The sequence below is a fragment of the Rhinopithecus bieti genome, unplaced genomic scaffold (assembly GCF_001698545.2).
Source record: "Rhinopithecus bieti isolate Rb0 unplaced genomic scaffold, ASM169854v2 scaffold_28547, whole genome shotgun sequence".
In the NCBI taxonomy this organism is placed as follows: Eukaryota; Metazoa; Chordata; class Mammalia; order Primates; family Cercopithecidae; genus Rhinopithecus; species Rhinopithecus bieti.
In genome coordinates this window covers 3,603,563-3,625,615 of record NW_016813480.1, presented here as the reverse complement: position 1 = coordinate 3,625,615, position 22,053 = coordinate 3,603,563, and the positions used below count along the sequence as shown (strand labels likewise).

Sequence of the window (22,053 nt, the reverse complement as noted above, 5' to 3'; positions counted from 1 at the left end):
TCGACGCCGGCCTCTGGCTCCGCCAGCAAGGTTTGGGGAGGAAGTGGTGTACGAGGGATCCAAACCCACAAGAAATCCTGCGTGCCGCATCTGTGTTTTGCTCTGGTGGTAAGAGGGAAGAGGAGCCTCTGCACCGTAGGCTGTATACTTTTCAAGGATTTCAAAGCTGATTTATGAAAAAATGCGGTCTAAAACGCCGGCTTAAATGTTTCTGTGTGTGTGTGTTTTTTCTTTGGTCAATTTATTATGGTAACCTTCTGGGGATTTCCTCACCCGCCTCTGGAGTGTCATCCATCGGTCTAGAAGGAAGGCTGTGATCCTTTCCCCCACCAGTTTGTGATCGATTTTTTATCAAATTTGTATTTTATTTGAGGGAAGGAAGGCAACGAGTGAATGTGGTTCTGGAGAGAGTTCCCCATAGGGATCATCTGCATCATAAATGTTGCAGTTGCTATTTAGATATTATTAGCTGTGAATTTTTACATAGAACAATGGGGGTTTGGTGCAGGGTGGGTGGTGGGGAAGAAGACAAGTGACATAGGGACTATCTCGTTGAGGCTGTTTCCCCAAATTTAGCGGCTGGCAGTGAACTTTAAATAATCCCTTTGCTTTAAATATTCTTCCCTAGTAACAACTTAATTAAACCTATGAGTGGTAATGCTTCCAATTTAGTTTCTTAACAGGCAAGTGAATTGTTCATTTTTTCTCTTTGTCAGTAGATGAATGTCTTGTAATATTGACAAAAGAGAAGGCAGTTCTTAGTTGGGGGGAATAATATATATTTTATTAACTCCATGTTTTCTTGTAAAATGGATGTTTCTGTTGCCTTTGACAGAATAGAAAATTATTGAAAAGTCAAAGCTTATTATATAATCTTTGGATTTTATTAGAAACGAAGTAGCTGTACTTGAACATCCCAGTTTAGTTACCTGCTGTATGATGTTTAATCACTTAAAATTTCAAATTAGGAGAGTATGTTCAGACTACATTAGCACGAAAAAAAATTCATAAAGCTGAAGTTCCCTGGTGTGGGGGAGGGGGGCGCATATTTATAAATACTTTAGTATTCTGGATGTTGGAAAGGAAAGTGTGTATTTATTCAACATTTTTCTTAGATTTACTGAAATATCTTTCTAAAAGTATTTACAATTGACTCTACGAGGAAGATAGGAGTTCTAATTAATTTGGAATATGTATTTTAGTGCTTTTATGCCACAGTAAAGTGGAACAGATCGGCAGAAGGTAGGGATTTGGATTTGAAAACTTGATACTCTGGGCGCCGCACGTATTTAAAAGTACTTTTTAGCACTGGAGAAATCAGCGTCTGGAGATACTGCTGACTCTGTTGATGTCTAATTAGACTTATTGTTGAAGTTTTACTCTGTAATGACATAATTTTAAAAATTATGTTTGATAACTTACCATACAATATTTCTCAAAAGCTTTAAACCATCTCCCCTTCCCCCAGTATTATGTAATTTTGGGCATATTCATAAAATCCCCAATCCCATGAGATTACACATTACAGTGCATTTGACCACACTGTCATGTTATATAAAATTCTAGCGCCTTTGCATTATTTTAATCTGTGTGAGAGAAGCCGCTTCTGTTTTCAAAAACTACGAACTTAAGCTAATAAAATATGCATATTTGTTTTAATGTTGTACTTTTATTAGAAAACTAATACTGTGTATTGGCAGGAGGTACTTAAGCATATTTTATATCTCCATGGTCAGGTTTTAATTTAGGTTGTTAAGAATAATTTGAAAGAATAATTTCAATATCTTTGAATTTAAAGATAGTTGAAGGTATAATGTATGGACATTCTTAGTCATCCGTGACAGCTGAAAAGTAACATTGCATTTTGGAAAAAAGAGCTTATTATTATTTATAATCCTTGGGGTTTGTTTTCCATCAGTCTTTAATGATTCTCTTTATGTGATGAACTTCTGTTTTAATGGATCAAATGTCAAGAGAGTTTTAAAATTACTATCTTTTAGAGATAGTTTTAGAGAGTTTTAAAATTACAGGGATTTTTCAGTTTCAGAGTTTTAAAATTACAGGGATTTTTTTCGGTTTGACTTCTTTTTTGTAACCTCACTCTGGTAAAATATCGCATGCTATTTATGAGGTTCTTTTGATCTTATGTCAGTGAAATGTAATTTAATGCATTTTAGTCCTGGTAAAATAAAATTTGTGGCTGTTTAATCTTTTATAATAAGATGATGATCAAATAATTTGTTTCTAGTATTGATTTACTTTCAAATTACATTATATATTCTGCAGCTGAGATTTGTTCTCTAGGAACTCAGACGGTAACACCTTCAAGGAGAACCTGAGAATTTCTATAAAAGGAAGTAACACAAATAAGCTTGGTTTGGACATATTTGACTATTGAAATGAATTTATGTAAACGTTGTATCCTTTCAGTTGCCCCAGTGAGCATAGAACATGAATAACTGGTAAAATAATTTAGACCAGAGGAGTTAGCTGCTTAAATTATTAAGTTTTAGGAAATAAAATAGCTTGAAAGATTCATTTCTTTGACTTCCTTGAGGCATGATTGCATGGTAGGGAAAAGGGACCTTTTATTACTGTGTGAATTTCAGATTATAATAAAGTTTAAAGACATACACAATACATCCTGGGATTAATTTCTTCTCACTAGTGTCGCCATAAATGAGATAGTGTCCTTTGTGTCTGAACACTTAAAGGGTACTCAGTGGGAATCAGGGGGGTTCATTTTCTTTCTGAGTTGATTGTATCTCGTCTTTGCAGAATTTAGGCAACCAAAACTAATTTTGTTTTAAAGAGTGGGAAAGCGTTACAAGACAGAAAACAATTTGTGTTTTTCAATTCTAGACTTCCAATATTTGCACTGGATGTTTGGATAATTTAAAATATCAATTTGGGATAAGAGATTTTCTTCAAAAAAGAAAACAAAAGGAAATTTCTTAATAGGGTTTTTAATCTGTTATAATCTATATTCCAAAGAATAGATAATTATGAGTAAGGAATGAGTGTGTGTTTGTGTGTGTGAGAGAGCACGAGAGCGAGAGCGAGAGCGAGAGCGAGAGAGAGAGAGAGAGAGAGAAATATACTGCCAACCTTCTTTGGGGCACATTTGTTGAGAGCCCAGAGATGATTAGTAGGCAGTGATAATGGCAATAACAGCTAAATTACTGAGTTTCAGGTCCAGAGTAAAGCACTTTACGTTCATCATCTATTTAATCCTCACCTGAAGTACATCAAGTCAATACTGTTATTTTTCAGTTTTCCAGGTGAGGAAACTGAGGCTTAGAAAGGTTAAGCAAATTTACCCATGAGTACACAGCTACTTAAATGTCAGCTAGGATTAGAGGATTAGGTGCAGTTTTTTGTACTCCATAGTCCATGCTCTTAACCATTATGTTTCATATGATTAATATATTGAATAAGTAGAAACATAGTTGTGGAGTTTGATTTCTAGTGGGTTACTCAAAAACATAAATACCTTGTAAAACTATTAATATTTGTTTCAATACACTGGTGTACTTTCTGGGTATATTACTGAAGCGCCCTAGGTTTTTCAAGTGCTATAAAACTGTTTATGTAGATATATGGGTATGTCTATATGTATATACACAAACATACTTGTGTATCTACGGGTGTGTGTGTGTGTGTGTGTGTAGGACTAAACTCTAATGAAAGCCATGTGGAAGCACTTCATCTAGTGGAAGGAACTCTAGATGAGTGATCCTGGAAACCTGAATTTGATTTCAGACTGTGCTTCTGATAGCAGTATGACCTTGGGCAAGTCATTTGCCCTTATAGATCTTAGTAGGGGAGTTTCAGCAGATAATTTTTAGGGTCTTTTCTAGTGTTATGATTTGAGGAAGTAAAAATTATGAACATAAAATGTAGTTTTTTTTGCAAGATTAGGCAAACAACCACTAAAATATTGTACTTTAGATGATGATATATTTCCATATTTTTTAGTCTCATGCTTTAACGTTGGTTCTCATCAACTGCCAAAAAGCTTGGTAACTTCCAAAGACCTATCAGTTGCTTAACCCACCATATCTTATGCTACCTTGCCATTCCTCTGTATTTCTCTCTTAAGGTGTTGAGGATTTATGGGCTAGTGCCTGTTCCCACTCCCTTGAACCATTTGGTGGGCAGCACAAAGGGACTCTTCTGATTCAACGTGCATTGGAGCGTCCCATTACCTTTTTCCTCTTCTGAATATGGCTGAGTGCTGCATCTAAGTTCATTTTGATTTAAATATTTCTTTAGTTATGTCAGAAATGCCAAATACAACATGTAATTTCTGTCACTGGAATAGTCATGTATGCAATAAAGAGTATTCCTTATAACCTTCTAAAAATGTGACAGAAAGGGACAGTTAGTCCCCTGTATCTGCAGGTCCTGCATCTGTAGATTCAAGCAACTGTGGATCAAAAATTTTCAAGGGGGTATGGGGGAAGGATAGTTGCATCTCTACTGAATATGTACAGATTTTTTTTTCTTGTCATTATTTCCTAAAAAAATAGTATAACAACTGTTTACATAGCACTTACATTTTATTAGGTATTATAAGTGATCTAGAGATGATTTAAAGTGTGTGGGAAGATATGCGTAGGTTATATGCAAATAGGACACCATTTTATATTAGAAACCTGAGCATCTGTGGATTTTAGGGGGCGGTCCTGGAACGCACCCCTTGTGGATACTGAGGGATACTGTGCATACTGACTGTATTTGCTGTGTATTTCTTATCTCCGTGTGGTTGAAGTTACCTTCCTTAGATATCAGTGCATTTAGATCTACTGTTTGGCCACTTGGAGATTTCATGCTTAAATTTCATTTTTTTTAGTAGTAATACTGGGAAATCAATTCGTTTGGGATTTGTTCATGTGGGTTATTACTTTTACTGTGTCTTTGAACATTTGAAGAAGTCAGTTATTCATTCAACAAGTATTTATTGGACGCTTCTGTGTTTCAAGCACTGTCCAAGGTATTGGGAATGCAAAGATGAATAAAATATTCCATTATTTGAGGAGATCTCTACTGGGGAAACAAATATGTAAATAAATTGTTGCAATTCAGTAAGCACTATAATAATACAAGGTATTATGGCAACACAGAGAAGGAAGCCCCCAATTGGTTAAGGTTTTTAGGAAAAGTCTCAAAAGTTTACAGTATTTGGTTTGGATCATGGAAGACAGGGAACATCTCATCAGAAAAGACATTCCAACAGGAATAGGACAAAGGAATTTTTTTTAATTGTGTTTTCTGCAGACCCCAGCAAATTTTGTGGGTTTTAATTTTTTTCTTTCCATGCCTTTCTTCTCACCTTGTTTTCCCTGGCCAGCATTTCTTGAGCTCGTGTTGTATGTGTAGTAGTATATATTTGCACTACAAATGCTCCATTGCACCCATTGGACATGGTGAGGTACCCATTATTTAACAGTGGAGATAGATTTATCAGTGTTTGCACTGAACACCGTGAATGTATGTGTGTCAGTTTTCAATCATGAGAACATTGGCCATTCAAGAAAAGCAGCCTCTGAAATCCAGGAGTCTGATTTAAGACTCTCTCATGTGTAAAACTGCCATGGCAGAACTCTGTTTTGCCTGGAGTTCTGGTTGGCAGATGATTCTGCTTTGGTCTCACCTCCATGAGGAGTAAGGAGTCAGAATTTTGTATGCTGCTGAGGTGATGGATGGTAACAAATTGGAGGGGGAAAGAAGTTCTTTTGCTACTTAAAGTTTAGGAAGTAACGGAATTTCTCTTGTTGGGGCTCTGATGTGCGGAAAGATGGAAATAGGGACAGGGCTTCTGGCATACTGAATTTCAGCTAGGAAAACAGAAATAATGAAAAATTATAATTGCAGGCCATTTGCAAACTTAACTACTTTGACAATTAATTCTTTGGGCAAATGTGTTCTAATTCTGATTTATAAAATTTGAAATGTGATTCATTTGTCAGATGGAAACTGTGTATGGCAAGTCAGTGTTGATAAGTACATTTGATTCCCTGTGACTGCTGTTAATCTTTCTTGTAGTGCCTTTCACTATTGAATCCAATCCTCATTGTCTCTTTCACTATTGAATCCAATCCTCATTGTCTCTTGACTCTTTTTATGTTCTTAGCTGCTGCTAGAAAATAAAACTCCTGTTATCCTTTCCTCCTTCAGAACACTGTGAATTTTTCCTTCACACCAGATTACGTAGCCTTGGTCATGTTACTTCAATTATCTTTTCTCTTTAGCGATCTTTTGTCACCTCAAGGCAGCTCTTGATGTCACTAAAAGGTGGCTTTTACCTGTTTTTTGACCTTAATACTTAAAGACTTCTTGGTATCATGATTCTGAATATTCTTTGATACAGTTATTGTCAAAGTCCCAAAACCAGCCCCTGCTGTAGTAAGCTGCCTTTGCTGATGGAGTTCTGTTCTTCAGAAGTATGGCGGCAGAAAAAATACTGAGAACTCCTTTTTAAAAATTGAGATATAAGTCACATACCATAAAATTCACCCTTTTAAAAGTGTGTGATCAACATAGTGATTTTTAGTAGATTGACGAGGCTGTGCAACCACCATCACTGTCTAATTCTAGGACATTTTCATGACCCCAAAAAGAAACCCATTAAGCAGTCACTGCCATTCCCCTCTCTCCCCGGCCCCCAACGATTGACAAGCACTAATCTACTTTCTGTCTCAGTGGATTTGCCTATTCTGGACATTTCATATAAATGGACTAATACAACATGTGGCCTTTTGTGTTTGTGTTTCTTTGTTTAATGTTTTCGAGGTTCATCCATGTAGTACATGTATCAATATTTCATACCTTTCTCTGGCTGGATCATATTGCATTGTATAGATATACCACATTTTGTTTATACATTCATCAGTTGGGCATTTGGGTTGTTTCCACTTTTTGGCTAAAGTGAATAATGCTTCTGTAAACATTCACGTGTAACTTATTAGGTGGAAGTATGTTTTCAGTATATACCTGGGAATGGAATTTCTGGATCATATCCAAAGCAGCTGAGAACCAATTTTGAGTGACTTTACATTGACTCTGGTTTAGGACCAAGTTCTTCGTCCTTTGTCTGCAAGACCTGACTAGTCTATTTTATTCCAGGACAGTGCTCACACCATAATCTATTGTAGTAATTCTGAAACAGAAATTCATACAGCTACTCCTCCTCCATCAACTCAGAGCACTCGGACTGTTTTCTCAGGCAGCACCTTGTGCTGGAATTTTTTTTTTTTTCTCAGCTGAAATGTACTAACAGTCTCAGAAAAAATCCTAACTACATATCTTAACGTACAACTCCAATAATTCCCACTTTACCTGTCACCCTGCAAAACATAGTCCTTCACTGATACATAACTACTTCAGTGTGTATGTGGCTAATGTTTATATGTCCTTTGGGTCTTTCAGGTGAATGTTTATGGGTTAAAATTATAGATTTCCTCTAGGGCAATGATTGCGTTCGCCTCAGCTCTTGGCATATTGTCAAATGTTGGCAGGTATTCAGTACTTTGTGTGTGTGTATATCTGAAGTTCATATTTGAAAATCTTTTTTTCTAAACTTGCTAACATTAAAACTTGAGGCATATTACAGGAAGAGTAGAAAAGTCATACCTGTGAAAATACCAGGAGAAGCACAATTTGATGGGTTTGCTATATTTGTACCCAGAACGGCACTGAACAGTACCAGAGCCCAAAGGCAAGAGCAAGCTACCATGATAGTCGGCTGAACTGAAATGGAAGGCCAAGGTATTTGAAAATTGAGCCACTAGAAATAATATTTTTTTGAAATATACTTTGAAAATGAATCCTTTTAAATGCGGATCAAATCTGTATTTCTAAAATTAAGAAAAACATAACTAGTTTCTGAATCAGTTGGCATTTAATTTTGCTAAAAATTACTTGTTTATATAGCATGATCGTTTTATTTGAAATTTACCTTTTGTTACATGAGTAAAAAATTGTTTAGACTGACTTCTATTCAAGGTAACTCAGTTACTCATCTCACTAGACAAGTTCTTTAAAGTCTATAACTTCATTATAGTCCATGAATTCTAACAAATAACCTCCTACAGAGAGGAATTTTTACATCATGGTGAAGGGCCTACTCTGGGTGTTTCTAGACATTTGAATTTATAGGTTGTCTAAAGGATTAAAGGGATTGAATAAAAGGAAAACTTGTCAAGTTGTGCTAATGTAGTTTATATTAAAGAAGTCATATTTTTGAGGAAAGGTGGAGTAGGTATATGTTTTTTTTTTGAAACGGAGTCTTGCTCTGTCACCCAGGCTGGAGTGCAGTGGTGCGATCTCGGCTTACTGCAAGCTCCACCTTCTGGGTTCACGCCATTCTCCTGCCTCAGCCTCCTGAGTAGCTGGGACTACAGGCACCCACCACCTCGCCCGGCTAATTTTTTTCCTGACCTTAGGTGATCCGCCTGCCTCAGCCTCCCAAAGTGCTGTGAGCCACCATGCCTGGCAAAAAATACTTTTTATAAGGCTTCTGTTTGAAGGAAAACCAATAAGTCATGTGAAAATTTAGGTTCATATGGGATAGATAAATTTGGAGTTTTCTTTACCTTATCAAAGACTTTTTAAAAAATTTTTTTTGAGACGAGTCTTGCACTGTTGCCTGGGCTGGTGCCTGGGCTCGCTGCAGCCTCCGCCTGCCAGGTTCAAGGGATTCTCTTGCCTAAGCCTCTCCTAGGGATACAGGCTCCCGCCACCACACCTGGCTAATTTTTTTGTATTTTTAGTAGAGAGGGGATTTCACTATGTTGGTCAGGCTGTTCTCACACTCCTGGCCTCGTGATCCGCCCTCTTTGGCCTCCCAAAGTGCTGGGATTGCAGGTGTGAGCCACTGCGCCCGGCCAGAAGACTCCCTTTAAGTAAATGCGTCTCCTAGTGCTTTGTTATGTGACTTACTTTGCAAAAATTAAGTTTATACCTAATTTCCAAGAAAATGTCAAACAGAAAGCAAGACACAAGTAATTTGTTTTTTAATGCTGACTTAATGTTGATTTTTTTAAATGTAAAATTAAATTATTTAAATATTGGCATTTCATTATGGTTTCCCTTTAGCTGCCGTTTTTTCTTAAAATTAATTAATTAGTTAATTTTACTGAGACAGGGTCTCACTTTGTTGCCCAGGCTGGAGTGCTGTGGTGTGATCATGGCTCACTTCAGCCTTCAATTCCTGGGCTCAAGTGATCCTCCCACCTTAGCCTCCCAAGTGGGTAGGACTAGCACGCCACCCCTCCCAGTAGCTGCAGTTCTCTTTGTAAATTTGTGTGCTTATGATTTATTTGGTAACTGTTTACTGAATGCCTCTTATATGCTAGGTTCTTACTTGTACAAATTTATGGGACACAGGAGAAATTTTGTTACATGTATGTAAGGCATAGTGGTCAAGTCAGATTACTTAGGAAGTTTATCACCAGACTACAGTGCATTTTTGTTTAGTACTCCTACTCTGCTATCAAACATTGAATTGATTTCTATTATCTTAATCTATGTCTGCACCCTTTAACTGACTTCGCATCCTCTTCTTCTTCCCCACTCACCTTCCTAGTCCCCGTATCTGTTTTTCACTCTCTACATCCATGTGTTCATTTTTTTGTAGCTCTCACGTGTGAATGAGAACATATGATATTTGTCTTTTTGTGCCTGGCTTATTTCAGTTAACATAAGGACCTCAAGTTCCATTCACATTGCTGCAAATGACATGATTTCCTTCTTTTTTGTGGCTGAATAGTATTCCATTGTGAATATATGCCACATTTTCCTTATCCGTTCATCTGCTGATGGACACTTAGATTGATGCCATATCTTTGCTCTTGTAAATAGTGTTGCCATAAACATGTGAGTGCAGGTATCCCTTTGATATACGGATTTCTTTTCCTTTGGGTAGAGATACCCAGTATCTCTTTGATTGCTGGATTGAATGGTAATTCTATTTTTAGCTTTTTGAGAAATCTTCATACTGTTTTCTATAGTGGCTGCACTAGTTTACATTCCCACCAGCTATGCTAGGTTCTGTGCCAGATGTAGGTGATTCAGCAGTGAACAGCCCATGATGGTCTAATAACTCTTTAGGGAACTTAACAGACTTTTGAGGGGCACAGGCAGGTAAACAATTATAATATAGTAGGATAAGGGCTGCATTAGGGAAAATTGTAGGTTGCCATGGAAGTACCTAATCTGCCCTGGGGGGGCTCAAGTATATTTCACTTGTGACCTGAAAGATAATTAGAAATTGTGAATGGGCAATAAATAAGAGTTAGTGGGGGCTTGAGGAGTTAAATAGTGCAGGTGAGAGAGGTAGTATCACTCTTGGCTCCAGAATTACTTTATAAGAAAGAAGCTGCTGTCTAGATGAAGAGGCAGTGCAGTAATGTGTAGTAAGCAAGTTGCAACTGAAATTGTTTGAGGTAATTTTGGGAGCTTGTGTGTTATGGGGGGAAGCTATCCTTTGGAGCTGCCACTGAGTAGCATGCACAAAGACATGAAGGAAAGATGGTATATGCAGTGAGACAATTGAAAGAATTTTGTCGGTGCCAGATCTTGGAGGGGTGGAGGAGGGGGTATAAATAATCATGTTGGGGAAGTAAGCAGATTGTTGTAAATCGTGTCATGGACTTTTTACTTTCTTGTACTTTGTTCCGAAGGCAGCGGGGACCATGCGTAGGGTTTTAAGCAGATAGTTCCGATTTCTCATTTAAAAAGATTGCTTGGTAACACAGTCAGAATGGCCATAGGAAGCTGTGGTTAGGAGAATGTGGTAGTAATCCAGGTGAGAGATGCTAGTGACTTGAATTAGGTATGTGAGAGAGGGGATGAGGAGGGAGAATTGATAGGACTTGTTGATTTATTGGATGTGATGGATGAACGAGTGAGAACCAAGGATGATGCCCAGGTTTCTGGCTTGGGTAGCTGGATATTGCCATTCACATAGCCAAAACAGAAAGAGGAGCAAGCTTGAGGTGGAAGATGATTGAGCTTTGATATGTTGAATTTTAGGTACCTATTAAACATCTGAGAAGACATGTGCATTAGGCAGATACGTATATCTAATGTTGAAGAGAGGAGTCTGGCTAGAGTTAGACTATGTACTAAAGTACTTAAAGTAGTAGCTTTGAGTGGTGATGAAATTGCCTAGGGAGAGTGTATAGAGCAAGACAAGGGCCTTGTATAGAGTGCAAAGAAAGAGATGTCTACCTAGGAGCCAAAAATTGAGTCTAGAGAGGAGAAAACCCAAGGTTGCTCTGTTGTATAATAGGAACCGTGGAGTGTGCAGCTTACTGGCTGTGCAGGGGGGCAGCTTGGAGAAATATGAGGACCTTGTAGGTAGAATAACAGCCAGGAAGAGAGTCTTTCCAGGACTCAGAGATAGGAAGTGTCACATGTGGCTCAGAGGGCAAGGGAGATAACAAAGTGTCTGGGTTAAATAAAATAAATGAAATAAAACTTCAGCTAAAGATTTTTGGACACCAAAGCTTAAGTCATAAGACACTTTGTAGGTTTTATTCAGCATTTCTGATACTTTGATGGTTAGCCTTATTCAGAGCAAAGCGATGAAAAGCTTCACTGCCATTTCTGGTTTTCTACTGACTGTGTGATTGAAGCTAAACCTGTAGATGCCATTTATTTATTTTTTACTCCATGCTATTCCGGATAGTTCTCATTTTTTTAAAAAAAGAGAATAGCTTTTCTTTTCTGATTATACAAATAATGACTCTTCATTGTGATGAATTCAAACAGTCTAGAAATGTATTCTTAAATTAAAACCCCTAACTCTACAATTAGGAGACAATTAATATTTTCCTTATCTTTCCAGATGACTCTATGAATATATGTATACATTAATAACATCTATGATCTTATATTTTTTCATTCAAAAATATTATGCATCTTTCCATGTTGGTAAATGTAGCTCTAAATCACCGTTTTTAATTGTTGCAGAGTATCACATGATATGTATGCTATATTAATAAATATGTAGTCAACCAGTGTTCTAGGGATAGATGTTGACGTAATCTTCAAATTACAGCCATTACAGTTAGCAAGGGATGTCAGTAAATATGCCTGCAGTTCTCTAATGTTATATGAAATCCTTGAAGTAGAATTTCAGGTCAAAGGTCATACACTTTCAACAACTATATTTCATTATAAAATAAGATGGGACTATGAAATTAATATAGTCTCATGATAAAACATTTAAATTATACATAAGGACACCCAGGAAATTCTAAGTTCCCCTTTACCTCAGATTGACCTTCTACTTTGTAGGGATAATTATTACCGGTGGCTCCTTGTGTGTCTGCATATAGAAGCAAATATATATGGGTAGACTTTAAAATTTACTTTAGTACTTTATTCTTTTTGAGCAGATAATACATGCCCGTGGAAAAAAATTTAAATATGTATTCTGTGCTTTGCTTTTTTCAGTTCATGTGTTTCCGAGTTCTATATCAGCATCTGTAACTCAATTCATTTTATCAGCTCATTGTTTTGTTTTATGTGTATGATATACTGGTCCAATGCGAGGACATTTAGGTTGTTTTCATTTTTTACACTATTGAAACATAACTGCAATAAATGTACTTTGCATCTATCTTTGTATACAACATGCTATCTGATGGAGGTAGAACTTCCCAGGCTCCCAAAGTTCTCCATGGAGACGTTTGCCGTGGATGATACACTGACAGGAAGTGAGGTTTCCAGCATGCAAGAGAAGCTCCTTTGTAAATCCACAGGGAGTTTTATCCCTGCAGGCTTCCTTCAATGGTTCTAGAAACTCTGATCACCATGCCCACGTACAAGTAACTGGTAACAACCCCAACACATCACTGCAAGCAGGTCAGTTTCCTAAGAATATCTCTTCCCAGGCCTGGGCCAGACTCTTTTGAGGTCTAATCTTTGTCCTCTAAAAATGTTGCACCAGTTATGCTCACATCAAAACTCCAAAAACAAAACTTTTTGGAAAGAAGAAATGGGAGTAAATATAATAATGACATGTTTGAATCATGGCGTTAAATACATTGTAAAGTCAGAATTGTTCAGATTCTTTTTTTGAAAGTTTTGCTTTGCCTCCGCCCCCCCTCCCCCCCTGCCAACACACACACACATATACACACAAACACAGTCCAGTGTATTTTATTTTATTTTGAGACAAGGTCTTGTTCTGTCACCCAGGCTGGAGTGCAGTAGTGCAGTCATGGCTCACTGCAGCCTTGATCTTGGGCTTATTAACCCATCCTCCCGTCTCGGACTCCTAAATGGCTGGGATTACAGGCGTGTGTCACCACATCTGGCTAATTATTGTATTTTTTTGTAGAGACGTGGTTTTGTCATGTTGTCCAGGCTGGTCTAGAACTCCTGAGCTCAAGCGTTTCTCCGGCCTCAGCCTCCTGAGTAGCTAGGAGTACAGGCACAGACCACAGGACTATGCCACCACGCCCTAATCTTGTGTATTTTAGATTATTGGTGGGGATTAAAAAAAACTTGAGAGCCATATAGGTATTTAAAATTACAGTTATTTCATTATTTTTACATCTTATTTTATATTTGCTTTCATCAGATTTCTCTAGTCCAACTTGATAATGTTGCTACAATTTGTGACAAATGATTGACGCCCTTGATGTATTCTGTCTACCTCCATCCACTTTATTTAGCACTGACCCGTAGCTCTCTTACTCCTGCTTAGATCGTCTCTCTTTCCGTTTCTTGTTGGTTGGCCTTGGTCATCCTCTCATTTCCTGCCCAGCACTGACATTCCTACTCCTGATTTTTTTCCTTTCTCCCGACTTCTTGGCTTGCTTTTTCTGTTTCATACTGATTCCGGCTTTGACAATGTTTATTGTTGCCTTTCTCAGTTGCGTTCACTTATGGGCTTGCCTCCATAGAATGACAGGCTGGAGCCCTTTCTGGTGCCAGTAGAATTGCTTGACTTTTCATGTTTAACAGAGGTATTCATTCATATTAGGTAAGCAGCCAGGTGATTGTAAGACAGCTCTGATGTATTTTGTTACTTCTGAAGAAACTTTTAAAGTTTTAGGTACTGATAAACATATTTTTTCATAGATACAATGACTGCTTAACAGACTATGGAAAGTACTCCTTATAGGTAGGAAGCTGAAGTACACATATGTCTTTATCTTTTATCTAAAATCTATTTTAGTACAAATGAATCCAGCTCTGCTTGAGAATTTAAACCAGATATCCTGGAGCTGAAAGTCGGTATTGTCGGTGTTTTAGTCAAGACTAGCTGACCTCCACAGATCCTCTTTTAAGTTTGTGGCATAAGCTGAATTTGGAAGTATGTAAGTGAAAAACTTAAGGAAATCTATCAAAGTAGCATATACCTCTCTTACTTGATCTATTTCTCTTCAGGGGTTTTTTTTTTTTGGATGGGACCATTCTATTCTAAAAGGTGATTCAGTCTGATGTTCCTAAGTACGTGAAATTTCTAATGCAAGCAAAAAATACTAAGTATATGTCACTTTAAAAAAATCTTGCTTTGACTTTGATCATGGAGTGTCTTTTCTCTATTTCTATTGCACTTTGAGTAACTGAACTCACTGAATTCAAAATGTGCTTGGTGGTTTTCAAATCAGAATGTAGTGCAGTTAGGTTTTTTTCTTAGTGAAATTCTGTACTATGTCATTGAAAAGTTTTGGAATGTAAGATAACATTTGCTACTAGTTACTTTTTTTAAATTAATTAATTTTTTAGAGCAGAAGAACTTGATAGTTGTTTAAGTGTTTAAAAAGTAATTTTGGGCTGGGCGTGGTGGCTCATGCCTGTGATCCCAGCACTTTGGGAGGCTGAGGTGGGCGAATCACGAGGTCAGGAGTTCGAGACCATCCTGGCTAACACGGTGAAACCCCGTCTCTACTAAAAATACAAAAAAATAGCTGGGCATGGTGGCGGGCGCCTGTAGTCCCAGCTACTCGGGAGGCTGAGGAGGAGAATGGCGTGAACCTGGCGGGTGGAGCTTGCAGTGAGCTGAGATTGCGCCACTGCACTCCAGCCTGGGCAACAGAGCAAGACTGTCTCAAAAAAAAAAAAAAAAAGAGAAACCCTGTACCCATTAGCAGTCACTCTGTGTTTCCTCTAATCCTCAGTCCTAGGCAACCAGGAATCTCCTTTCTGTCTCTCCATTTGCCTATTTTGGACATTTCATAGAAATGATGAAGTCGTACAATATGTGTTCTTTTGTGACTGACTTCCTTCACTTAATGAAATGTTTTCAAGGCTCGTCCATGTTGTAGCATGTATCACATTTTGTTCATTCCTGATGGGTATTTGGATTGTTTCTACTTTTTGGTTGTTATGAATAATGCTGCTATGAACATGGGTATACAACTACCCGAGTCTCTGCTTTCAATTCCTGGGTGTTCATTATAACCAAGAGTGGAATTACTGGCTCATGTTTAACTTTTTGAGTAACCGCCAAACTGTTTTCCACGGCTGCTACACCATTTCGCGTTCCCACCAGCAGTGCACCAGGGTTGCAATTTCTCCATGTACTTGCCAACACTTGTGTTCTGCCTTTTTGATAATAGGAATCCTTAAGGGTATTAAATGGTGTCTTATTGTGATTTTGATTTATATTTCTCTAATAACTATTGATGTTGAGTATCTTTTTATGTGCTTATTGACCATTTGTGTGTCTTTGTGGGAAAATATATTCAAATACTTTGCTTTTTAAAATTAGGTTGTCTTTTTATTAGTGAGCTGTGGGATTTCTTTGTATATTCTGAATACTGAACCCTTGTCAGATACATGATTTGCAAGTACAGTTGTGTGTTACTTAATGACAGGGATACTTTCTGAGAAATGCAGCATTAGGCAACTTTATGATTGCATGAACGTCATAGAGCATACTCAGACACCTAGATGGTATAGCCTATAACACACCTAGGCTGTATGGTGTAGCCTATTGCTTAGTCTACAAACCTGTACAGCATGTTATTGTATTGACTGTTACAGGCAATTGTAACACAGTGGTTAGTATTTGTGTATCTAAACACATTTTAATATAGAAAAGGTATAGTAAAAATATGGCATAAAAGATAAAAAATGAGCTGGGCACAGTGACTCATGGTTGCGATTCCAGCATTTTGGGAGTCTGAGGTGGGAGGATTGCTTGAGGACACAGGAGTTTGAGACCAGCCTGGGCAGTATAGTTGATACCCCATCTTCACAAAAAAATTAAAGAATTAGCTGGGCTTGGTGGCGTTTGCCTGTAGTCCCAGCTACTCAGGAGACCGAGGCGGTAGGATTGCTTGAGGCCAGAAGTTTGAGGCGGTGGTGAGCTGTAACTGTGCCACTGTACTCTGGCCTGGGGGACAGAGTGAGACCCTGTCTTTTTTTTTTTTTTTTTTTTTTTTCCCAAAAAATAGAGACATTAAAAATGGTATACCTGTATAGGGTACTTACCATGAATGGAACTTACAGGACTAGAAGTTGCTCTGGGTGAGTCAGTGAGTGGTAAGTGAATAAGTGAATGTGAAGGCCTAGGACATTACTCTACACCACTGTAGACTTTATAAACACTGTACACTTAGGCTACCCTAAATTTATTTAAATTTTTTCTTCAATAATAAATTAACCTTAGCCTACTGTAACTGTGTACTTTAAACTTTTCAGTTTTTAAAACTCCCTGATTCTTGTATAATAACTTAGCTTAAAACACATTGTATAGGTGTATAAAAACATTTTCTTTATATCCTTATTCTGTAAGCTTTTTTCTATTTTTAAAAGTTTTTGGCATAGTAACTCACACCTGTAATCCCAGCACTTTGGGAGGCTGAGATGGGAGGATTGCTTGAGGCAGGAGTTCAAGACCAAACTCTCTTTTTTTTTTTAAGATAAAGGAAAAAAAAGTTTTTATTTTTTGCTTTTTAAATGTGTTTGTTATGTTAGCCTAGGCCTACACAGGGTCAGGATCATCAGTATCACTGTCTTCCACTTACACATTTTGTCCCACTGGAAGCTCTGCAGGAGTAGTGCACACATGGAGCTGTCGTCTCCTATGATGATAATGCCTTGATGTGGAATACCTCCTGAAGGACCTGCCTGAGGCTGTTTTACAGTTAACTTTTAAAAAAATAAGTCAGTGGGGAATACACTCTTTCCTTTTTATTGACCTCTCAGGGATGAAGAAAGAAGTACACTCTTAATGATAAAAACCATAGTATAGCATATAGGTACACCAGTAACATGGTCATTTATTATCAAGTATTATGTACCGTACATAACTGTATGTGCTATACATGATGGGCAGTGCAGTAGGTTTCTTCACACCAGCATCACCACAAACATTCACTATGAAGTGACTATGGCTACAGTGTCACTAGGTGAGAGGAGTTTTTCAGCTCTATTTAATCTTATGGGACAACCTACCTGTAACGCTGTGGTCTTCAAGTGAAACATCATTACATGGTGCATGACTGTATTTGGCTTGTCTTTTTACTTTCTTGTTGGTATTGTTTGTAGCACAAAAGTTTTTAATTTTGGTATAGTCCAGTGCATCTATTTTGCTTTTGTGGCTGTGTTTTGGTATTATATATTAAAGAATATTGCTTAACCCAAGACACAAAAACGTCTGTGTTTTTTTCCTAAGAGTTTTATAGTTTTAACTCCTAGATTTAGGTATCTAAAGGGTTGAACTTCTTTCTTTTGGTAGTGGATATAAAGTTGTCTCAGCCTCTGAATTGTTTGGGCATACTTTGTTAAAAATCAGTTGGCCATAAATATAGGATGCTTTTCTGGTCTCTCAATATATCTGTCCTTAAGCTAGTACTACACTGTCTTCATTGCTGTAGCTTTATAGTTAGTTTTGAAACTTGGAAGTATAAGTCTTACAGCTTTCTTCTTTTCCAAGATTGTTTTGACTTTTTTGTAGTTCATGAAGTTCAAACACATCTGGTATTATTTTTCACTTCTCTAATAGATTATAATGTTGGATATGTTAGAAACGTATATGTATGTATAGTTCCAGGTAATTAAAGTTTTCTGGGTAGCTGATTTACTTTTTATTCACTAAATCTTTATTTTAATCATTGTGAATGAAAGTCATTTATTCGGTATTATGTAATAAAAATTGTATGTACACATATATGATATACTTAGAACACAGTTTAGCTTTTTCTGTGCAGTTCATACTCATTATTGTAAAACGTTAGCCATCATATGTTACTTCCAGGTGCTTTAAAAATATATATATATCTTGCTATTGGCTTTTGTACTAAATAGCTAGGTCTTCGGAGTTCATCTACCTATGGTGTTTTCCTTCATTCTTCTCCTTATTGTTGGCTGTTACTTAAAAAAAAAAAAAGTTTTATACTTTTAAATTACAGAATAAGTATCAATTGTAGAAAATACAAATAAAGTCTAAGAAGAAAATAAAATTTACCCTAATTTAGCCACACAGACTTTTTTAAGGCATGTTTTAAAATTAGATTATATTGTGCACATAGTTTTGAAACCCGCATAGATTGTATATATTCTGTGTCACTAATCAGCTTTCTAAGTCTTTCTATTAAGTTTTAATGTCTGTATTTATTGTATTGTACAATTGTACTTTAAAAAACATTTAGCATAGTTTCAGTTTTTCATTGCATTGAAAATTTTGTTGCCGCATCTTTGTAGACACTCATGATTTTATGTTTAGGAAAGATTTTAGAAGTGGATTTGCTGGATCCATTTTAAGGTTTTGATATATAAAGCCAGATTTTCTCCTAGAAGGTTTGAAGTAATTTGTAATGTCTTTCATAATGAGCAAGAGTAATGTTTGCCTCCTCCTTGATCAATAGTTTTATTCTTGTTGTCTTTCATCTTTGCAAATTTGGTAGGCAACCTATGGAATTTTGGTTTTATTTACATTTGTTTAATATTTAAATTTTTAGTTTCATATTTATTCATCATTTAATTTCTTTTGTGATTTACCCAATCGTATTTTATGTGTTTTCTGTTACATTTTCTTAAAATTTCTTTTGGTAAGTGCTCTGTTTATTGGGATATTCATTTTTTTATTCATGTTGTAAGAATTTCCAATTCTTTGTTTTTATATTTATGACTTCTTAAATGTGTAATCAAATGTATCAGTCTTTTATTGCTTCTGAGTTTTCTCCATTATATGCCTTTTACTTACATTTTCTCCTAATTTTTTATAGTTTTTAAAATTACAGTTAAAATTTTATTTAATCTTAAATTTATTTGTTAAAACCTGTTAGGTAGGGTTCTAACTAGTTTTTCTACTCCTTTTAGTGCTGTTGAATAGATTCTTTCTCAATTGATTTAAAATGCTACTTTTATCATTACTGTACGTTCCCAACTTGAATTTATTTCTGGACTTTCTGTGTTAGTCCATTGATCTGTCTATTTCTGTGTTACTCCTCTTGTTTTACGAATTTATAATAAAGATTTACAATATTTGGGGTAAGACTGGAACCTTTGTGTTACTCTTTGAAAATACAGTTTTCTTACCCATTTATTCCAGGTAAGCTCTAAAATCAACAACTCAAGGTCTAAAAAGTATTTTGAGATTTTGTTTGAATTGTATTAAATGTATAGATGAATTACTCTCCATACTCAGCAATATAGTTATGTTTTTTATTCAGATTTTATCTTTAGAACCCTGATGAAACCCTGTAGTGTTTTTCATATGAGTCCTACATATTGCCTATGACAAGGTATTTTATTTCATTTTAGTAGTATTGTGTACAGGTTTGTGCACCTGTATGTCTCATGTAATATTTGTGACATCCTAAAATTTTTTACATTGTTTATCTGAAATGCAGATTTATCTGGGCATCTTGTGTTTCATTTGCTAAATCTGGTAACCCTGTGCATTTTTTTTAACTATTATGGAATTAAAAAAAAATACTCCAAAGTAGAGACAGTCCAGTAAACCCTCATTAACCCACCATCTCAAATAGACTATTTATCTCAAATAAACGTTCTGGATTTCTTACAGAGGTAGTTTGAATTTTTTATTGCTCATTTTTTAGCTTGCTGTCTTAGATTTTCCAGGTAGATGTTCATGTTATACATTAATAGTTTTATTCTTTTCTAGTACTTCAGCTTGAGGAAAATTTGGTGTTATTGCATTGACTCTAACTTTTTTTTTTTTTTTTTTGAGGGGGGAGACAGTCTCACTCTGTCGCCAGGCTGGAGTGCAGTGGCACCATCTCAGCTCACTGCAACTTCTGCCTCCCGGGTTCAAGCAGTTCTCCCGCCTCAATGTCCCAAGTAGCTGGGACTACAGGTGTGCGCCACCACGGCCAGTTAATTTTTATTTTTTTAGTAGAGATGGAGTTTCACCATGTTGGTTAGGATGGTCTCGGTCTCTTGACCTCATGATCTGCCCGCCTCGGCCTCCCAAAGTGCTGGGATTACAGGCATGAGCCACCGGTTGTAACTTTTAAATAACTTTTTAATAACTTTACATTCTTACTGGCACTGTTGGAGATATTTCTGTCTTGATTTTTAAATGGGAATATTTCTAGTATTTCCCTGTTATATAAGAGTTCTTATTAAATTTTGTTTTCCTAATGTTATTAGATTTGGGATTGACATACATGATTTACAAGCTCTGTTTTTGTTTTCCTGATATTATTAGATTTGGGATTGACATCTTGTTTGTGATTTATGAGCTCTTGAGCTTGAGCAATTCATTCAGTCTCTCTGAGCACTTCTAATGTTTCATCTGTAAAATGAATTCATCCCACAGAGATCTTTTTGTAGCATAAGACAATGTATGCAAAACAAGTTTTCAAGCTATCATAAGGGCATGTAAGTTACATGTACTTTAATAAGTTTGATTAATCTCTCTTGTTCAGTCATTTGAGATTACCTATTTCTCCGGTGCCCAGTTATCCTGATTTATATTTTTTTTAAGAAGAATTTAAGATGCTTAGTGGTAGATGATTATCCTAAATATGTCTGTTTACAGATAGCAACCTATGACTGTTTCTGCTGTAATGTCATGGTTGTTTTCTGCCAAATCTCTTGTTACGAAAATCTCTTATGAAAACAGAAGTTTCATTGGAGAAAGAGGACTGGAGAGTTTCTGTAGGACTGACATAATATAAGTATTTATGTAGCTTTACTCTAAACATAATAAATATACTGACTAAATTCAATAAAACAAACCAAATTTTCCTCCTTCACCCTTGAGTCCATCCACGTACTCAGAAGGTTCTTAGCTTCTCCTATCACATTTGTCCTTGACCATGCAGTTTTACTTGCAGAACTGTTCACAACTGCCAGTGGTAAACAAAAGAATAAAAGAGTGCTTGATTAACAAAACAATTCTATATCAGAAGAGCACACAGACAAACAATGCAGCTCTGTGTGCCTATTCTTGGTTACAACTATTATTTTTCCTATTTACGTTGTGCTAATTCCAGTTGGCATTGTAGTAATAATGCTTTAGTGTGCTGAGTTTTCCCCCAATTGGTGGTATTATATCTACATTATGTTATAAAAACTCATGCTGTAAGAGACTTGTCTATATTTGCTAGTACAGGGTAAATAGTAAGTATTGTATTAATAAACACTTGTTGATTGCAAATGGTCAGATGACTCATTTCAAATATTGAGGCTCATTGAAGCTTACTGTTATTGCTCTGGCTAGGTATTCAAGCCTGGCTCAGTAAACTGTACTTATTGGATACTGGTTCAAAACAAAGTAGAAAAATGTAATCCTACTATTATGCAAAGTCATAGTGTATTTTTACTTTTGACAGGTGTTGTTACATTATAGGAAAATAAGAACTAGAGCAGGTTTGGAGAAAGGCAAACAAATTGACTAGGAGAAAGGTACCATAGTGTATTAACTAAAAGGGTTTGGGTGTTTCAACTTGGAAGTTAAAGGGATGAATTTGAAGTATAGAAGACTGTGATCATATAGGTAAGTTGAACTTGTTTTTACATCTCAGCCTGATGAACTGTTGTTTATTTTTACCCCCAGTCTTGAAATAAGACAGTTGGATAGAAGGACTTTATTTTGAAACTGAAAATGTA

The 22,053-nt window shown here is 36.4% G+C and overlaps 1 protein-coding gene across 1 annotated transcript in view; it reads left to right on the top strand.

Moving 5' to 3' along the window:
• Positions 1 to 22,053, top strand: part of CDK8 (cyclin dependent kinase 8) — a 156,908-nt gene that overhangs the window by 422 nt on the left and 134,433 nt on the right. The window lies entirely within an intron of this gene.